The sequence below is a fragment of the Macrobrachium nipponense genome, chromosome 10 (genome assembly GCF_015104395.2).
Source record: "Macrobrachium nipponense isolate FS-2020 chromosome 10, ASM1510439v2, whole genome shotgun sequence".
In the NCBI taxonomy this organism is placed as follows: Eukaryota; Metazoa; Arthropoda; class Malacostraca; order Decapoda; family Palaemonidae; genus Macrobrachium; species Macrobrachium nipponense.
The window spans coordinates 34,556,707-34,564,206 of NC_087204.1; positions in this window are offsets into that span (position 1 = coordinate 34,556,707).

The window sequence follows — 7,500 nt, forward strand, 5'->3', positions numbered from 1 at the left end:
TTTGCAAATCTCTGTAGAAATCTTTCATTCTAATTCCAAATTTCCATAGACAGAAATTTGTAATTCTGTTCCTTTTTTGTCCTCAATAAATTTTGAAAGCGTCAGTCACTCTCACTCATTGCCACTCAGTTTGACCCTCCTTACGTGACTAATTCCGTACAACATTTATACTTCATATTCCTTGTTCTAGATTTACAAATCAAGGATGAATAAACCAGGAATATAATGAAATACAAACACTGGAATAACATTTGGGGAACTTAACTCAATTTTCCATACTCCACTTTCTCAAACCGAGCGTAAATAAACCAAGAACTTAATTATTTCAACATAAAAACGGTTGAAATAAATTTCAGGTATTTAACCTCATTTTCCTTGTTCGAGTTTTACAGAACGAACTTAATTAAATAAGCAAAAGAAGTTAGATAGATAAACACAAGACTGTGGAACTAAATCTGGTATATTTAAGTTAGTTTTCCATGCTCTAGTTTCAATAAATTTGGATAAATAAACCAAGAAATTGATGTTTTAAATATAAAAACTATTTAACTGAGTTTAAGGTATTTAACTTACTTTTTTTAGCTCCAGTTTAAATAAACCAAGAATCTAGTATTTTAAATGTCAATAAATAATGGAACTAAATTTTAGGAAATTTAAACAAATCAAGAAATTAGTATTTTAAATATAAAAACCAGATGATTATATTTGAGATATTTAACTTAATTTTCCTTGGTCCTAAATGAAATAAATGAAAAAAAGATTGTCATTTAAATAAAAACCAGTGGAACTGAAAGCCAGGTACTTAGAGATTTTCAGGATCCATTTTAAGTAAATAAACCAAGAAATTTATAACATCAACATAAAAATAGGTTGACTAAAGCTAAGGTTAGTTTAAGGAGATTTTCTGGATTCATTTTTAAGTATAAAAACAAGAAATTAATCATCACTTCATCATAAAACCAGTTTAAATAAAGCTAAGGCTATTTTAAGATTTCCTTAATCCAGATTTTAGTACATATGCCACGAAATTAATCATTTAAAAATAAAAACAAGTTCAACTGAAAATATGGTATTTTGAGGAGATTTACTTGATCCATTTTCAAGTAAATAAACTAATAAATTACTCATCTCAACTAAAAACAGTTTTGACTAAGCTAGGGTTATTTTGAGGAGATTTCCAGGATCATAAAAACAAGACTGTGGAACTAAATTTGGTGTATTTAAGTTAGTTTTCCAAACGTGACACTAATAAGTGTCACGTTTGATGTCGACTTGCCTAAGATTAACCTTCTGCCTTTCACAGCCAACTCGTCTGGCAGCACGTCAACTTTATACTGCTGAAGTTGGAAATCAAGATATTCTATATATAGTCTCAGTTCGTTGCATATGGAGAGTCATCAAATTGAAGCTCTCTATGTAAAGGAGATTGATGGAAATGGTACTTCAAATAACTGAATAAAAGGGAGGTTATATATACCATAGTTTTTTTTAAATACAGGATGGAGGGCACGCAAGGAATTAATGAGTCAGAATATTAATTAATGGCATTTTCTGTGTTGGGTATTGCACTAACAGCATTGGGTTTATGGTGTAATATGTATATATATATATATATATATATATGTGTGTGTGTGTGTGTGTGTGTGTGTGTTTATGTATGTATATGTAATATCTATATGTGTGTGTTGGTGTGTGTGTGCATAATAAAAAAAATAGCATTTTAAATATAACAAAAAGAGAATTCTATTTGAGATATTTAACTTAATTTTCCTTGGTCCAAAATGAAATTAATAAAAAAGAGTTAGCATTTAAATTTGAAAATAGTAGAAGTAAAAGCGAGGTATTTTGAGGAGATTTCTAATGTCCAAATTCAAGTAAATAAACCAAGAAATTAATCACTTTATCATAAAACCAGTTTAACTAAAGCTAAAGTCAGAGTGAAACAAGAGAGACTGTGTAGGAATTTAGCATTAAATCTGAAATCAGCAAAATTGGAACAAGAAATGAAAGTCGAAATTTATACATAAATTCTTAAACCCCGGACAACCATAGAAGTGATATAATACTTGACCCTCACCAAAAGGTCAGTCGGGGTTACATTCCTGAAGTCCATTTTAATTTAGGACTCCCTGACCCTTCATCTGCTTCAAATGGAATTTTGATGACAGAGCCGTGACAGAGACTAAGTCAACTTTCCCTTGGTGTGCTTTATCGCCAAATGAACCCTTTTGAGAGAGAGAGAGAGAGAGAGAGAGAGAGAGAGAGAGAGAGAGAGAGAGAGAGAATAAAACATTTAAAAGTCAGACGTCACACAGGTTACAGGAAGATTGACCAAAGGAATGGTGAAGAGAATTGCTTTTTATTATCATACACGCTCTCTCTCTCTCTCTCTTCTCTCTCTCTCTCTCTCTCTCTCGTTTATTACGTAGTAAACTCCATTAATTTCCTGTCTGTCTATCTATTTGTCGCTCTCTTGCAGATAACTGTAAACTTCATTCATTCTCTCTCTCTCTCTCTCTCTCTCTCTCCTGCTGGTTATGCTCTATATCTGATTTGCATTCTCTCTCTCTCTCTCTCTCTCTCTCTCTCTCTCTCTCTCTCTCTCTCCCCTGTTGGACGTCGCAATGCTGATGGTGGGTGTACTACTTCACATTACGTTTGAACTATATTTATTTTGGAGTTGCTAGTTTTCTTTCTGCTGGAAGAAAGACCGTTAAGAAGATAACTACTATGGGTTTCACAGACGGTGCAAGCACGTTTTTTGGCAATAACTCTGTAACGAACACTCGTATCAGTACGGGATTTTGCTATGGTGTATTACACCCAGTGCCGTAATTTATAAGAGTGTCATGAATCACTAATTGTGAAGAATAAAGACACTTGTCCCTGTACAAAGAGGCAAAAACTCGATTAGCCAGAAATGGATACGAACACAACAGTAAAGAGGTCCGCCTACCCTCTCCCCCAACCTCCACCGCCACCCCCCCTTCCGTCTTCCTTCCCTCACCTTCCCTTTTCTCTCTCTCTGAATGTTGCTTCAGTTTAAACTTATTTTGAATTTTTCTCTATCTATCCATCTATCTATCTATCCATAATATACATTGTTGTATATATCTAACGATCCAGTCGGTTGTTAGCTGCCAGTTGACTTATTTATTTATGCATTGATCCGCTCCTTTTCTCTCTCTCTCTCTCTCTCTCTCTCTCTCTCTCTCTCTCTCTCTCTGTGATAGTGGTAGCTACTGTAAATGGTTATTAGAGTGAGAGATATCTGAATGTATGACTAATGGTAAAGCGACTGTTATACCTGTGGTTGGTTACCTTCTTCGTAATCCACATTTGGGAACAGGGTATCAGCAATATAGTAACTTGTATTACGAAGATGAAGAAGAGATGGCCACCACAGAACTTAACTGTCGCCATGGTTGCAGAAATACGTTTGTCACGCGCAACTTTTCAACTTTTTTAGCCATGAGAAAGCCGCCAATTGCCTCCAGATTGGTTTGAATAGGTAACTGGTTATAGTTACCCTGTGTTACTGATGCACACATTTTTACGTCATGAATTTTTATTTCTGGGTATATATATATATATATAATATATATATAATATATATATATATATAGATATATTTGCGTCATGAATGTTTATTTTGGGTATATAATATATAATATATATATATATATATATATATATATATCTTAATAATATATATATATATAATATATATATATATATATATATATATACCCAAAATAAACATTCATGACGTAAATATATGTGCATCGGTATAATCAAGACTTTAACTCTAATGAATGTCCGGTAGAAAGACTCAATTTTTATTTGTAACACAGAGTAACTATAACCAGTTACCTATTCAAACTATCTGAAGGCAATTGGCGGCTTTCTCATGGCTAAAAAAGTTGAAAAGTTGCGCGTGACAAACGTATTTCTGCAACCATGCCGACAGTTAAGTTCTGTGGTGGCCATCTCTTCTTCATCTTCGTAATACAAGTACTATATTGCTGATACCCTGAGCCCAAATGTGGATTACGAAGAAGGTAACCAACCACAGGTATAACAGTCGCTTTACCCTAAGTCAGACATTCAGATATCTCTCACTCTAATAACCATTTACAGTAGGTACCACTATCACAGAGAGAGAGAGAGAGAGAGAGAGAGAGAGAGAGAGAGAGAGAGAGAGAGAGAAATGAGCTGATCAATACATAAATAAATCAGTCAACTGGCAGCTAACAACCGACTGGATCGTTAGATATATACAACAATGATATTATTATTGATAGATAGATAAAAAAAAATACAAAATAAGTTTAAACTGAAGCAATGTTCAGAGAGAGAGAAAAAAGGGAAGCTGATGGAAAGGAAAGACGTAGGGGGGTGGCGGTGGAGGTGGGGGGAGAGGGTAGGCGGAGCTCTTTACTGTTGTGTTCGAATCCATTTCTGGCTAATCGAGTTTTTGCCTCTTTGTACAGGGACAAGTGTCTTTATTCTTCACAATTAGTGATTCATGATACTCTTATAAATTACGGCACTGGGTGTAATACACCATAGCAAAATCCGTACTGATACAGTGGTTCATTACAGATTTTGCCAAAAACCGTGCTGCATCGTCTGTGAAACCCATAGTAGATATTTTTAATTAGTTATTTACCGACCAGACTCATAATTAAGAGTCCTATAATGACTCACTGAGGTATTACGTTAATCTATTTAGCAAATGATTTATGAGTATAGTTTAAAAATTGTACAGAATTTATAAAAACAATTTAATATTGTCAGAGTTTTTTATTAATTTCGATAGGAGGATTTAATTAATTTATAAAACAGAGACATTAAAGAGAATTCGGATCAATATATCATATATATATATTATATATAGATTATATATATATATATATATATATATATATATAATAATACATACATTTATATATATCCATTGAATAAAATAGAGACAGCCTTGTAAAAAAAAAATTTTGCCCGCCCCCCCAAAAAAAAAACATGGACGCATTCAAATGTGAAAACATCGCAGACTTAGAATACAGTGAAATAGGGTCTGAGCATCTTTGCTTTCCAATTCTCACGTGTTTATTAAAATCCCGAAACCTTTCAGCATCCAGCTTCGAGTCTCAGCAACGAGAGATAGATTCGAATTTGTTTCTCCCGAGTAATCTTTGTCTATCTCTTTCTCTCTGAAGGAAAGTCTGGGCGAAGCTTTCCTCTCCATTAATTCTCTCAGATACCTGACTTTTTTTTCTTTTTTTAGGATTGGGACAGGTTTTATTGTGTCTCAGAATAACACATGGGGGAAATTTCATTACGTAATCGGATTCGACGGTTAATAGGCCCGTTTCTCTCTCTCTCTCTCTCTCTCTCTCTCTCTCTCTCTCTCTCTCTCTCTCTCTCTCTCGCTTCACTGATTGTCGGTTACACCTACTTGGCATCACATAAATGGTGCTATATGAAATAGAATATATAAAACTGAGAGAGAGAGGGAGAGAGCGAGAGGGAGAGAGAGTTGGGCAAGAAAAAGAGTGAGAGAGAGTAAAGAGAATTACCTAAGTGACCTGAGTCCTTTTTTCTCCACTCGGAAGACAGGACGATCCTTGAATAGAGTTAAATTCTGGCACGACCCAAAATTGCTCAGAACGAAGGTACAGAACGTGAATAAAATCTGCCTCTTTGCTACATAAGTCCACGAATTCTATTCCGTTATCCTTCTCTTTTCCGTTTCAACGTGAAAGTCAGAGTGAATTCTCATACCGAAAGGATTCGTCCTCCATTGCAGTCCATGGAGAGTTTAATAATCTAATCCACATCTCCATTAGCTCGGTCTCAAAGTTGGCGAGAAATTTTTTTCCCTTTGCAAACGCTTTTGAATTCACCAAACGTTTAACTGTGATGATGGTGGATTCTGCTTTTAAATCTGGTTCATGTATGGACTCATGACACAGTTACCCCTAAAAACTTGGGATTATAGAACATGGGATTATAGAACTGGGTTATCGTGTCCTCTTTAGGGAGAGAAAAGAGAGAGAGAGAGAGAGAGAGGAGAGAGAGAGAGAGAGTGTGTGGGGGGAGGGGCGGTCGGGGAGAGAGAAACGAGAACAAATGGACTTTACCTCATAATCCACAAAACAATATGTTTACAATTTCCTTAACACGAACCAAATTCATCCCCAAGGCTTCCCCCGTCCAGAAATGTGTTTGTCAGACCGAACTGTAAATTATGCAGGCGAATATTATGGCGTTTGTAACGTGTGTGATAAACTGCAGGTAATTTCACGAGAGAGAGAGAGAGAGAGAGTCATATTGAAAATTAGCCCCATGGGACCTTTCGTCTTGTGTTTGAATATTCCATCCGGGAAATTGAGAAATGTACTGGAATATATCTTTTATAAGACCATTTTTCTCAAAGATGAATAATATATATAATATATATATATATATATATATATATATATATATATATATATATATATGTGTGTGTGTGTGTGTGTGTGTGTGTATGTGTGTGTGTGTATGTGTAAATATATATATACAGCATATATTAGTATATACATATATACACCACAAACCCATATTGTTAGTGAAATACCCATCGCAGAAAATACTAATAATTAATATTCTAACTCATTAATTCTTGAGTGCCCTCCATCCGATGTTTAAAAAACCCGCAGTATATATAACCTCTCGTATATCCTGCTATTTGAGCGCCATTTCTATCAATCTCTTTTACATGGAGAGCGTCAGTTCAATAACTCTCCCTATGCAACGAACTGAGCCTTTATATAGAATAGCTTGATTCCCAACTTCAGCAACATAAAGTGGACTTGGCTGTGAAAGGCAGAAGGTTAATCTAAGGTATAGCGACATCAAACGTGACACTGATACCATCCAGGAAACCTCCTCAAAATACCTTAGCTTTAGTTCAACTGTTTTTATGTTGAAATGATTAATTTCTTGTTATGTTTACTCAAATCTTGGTTTCTTAACTTAAAAATGGACCAAGGACAATAAAGTTAAATATCTCATGTATAATTCACTTGTTTATATACTTGAAATAACCAATTTCTTGGTTTATTTATTTGAAAGGGATCATAGAAATTAAGTTGAATACCTAAAATTCAATTCCACTGTTTTTTTATATTCATGGTGCACTGTAGGCATTCCTTAAGGGTCTTTGGAACGTCCATTCAGCCCCTAGCTGCAACCTCTTTCATTCCTTTACTGTACCTCCCTTCATATTCTCTTTCTTCCATCTGACTTGCCACCCTCTGTAACAATTGCTTCCAAGCGCAAATGCGAGGTTTTCCTCCTGCTACACATTTCAGACCTTCTTACTGTCATTGACTCTTTCAGCACTGAATGACCTCATGAGTCCAAGCGCTTGGCCTTTTGCTGAAATTCTATATTCAAGTTATTCGCTCCTTTGTATTATTTAAATATATAAGGAGTAAAGGAAATGAAGTGCAATAC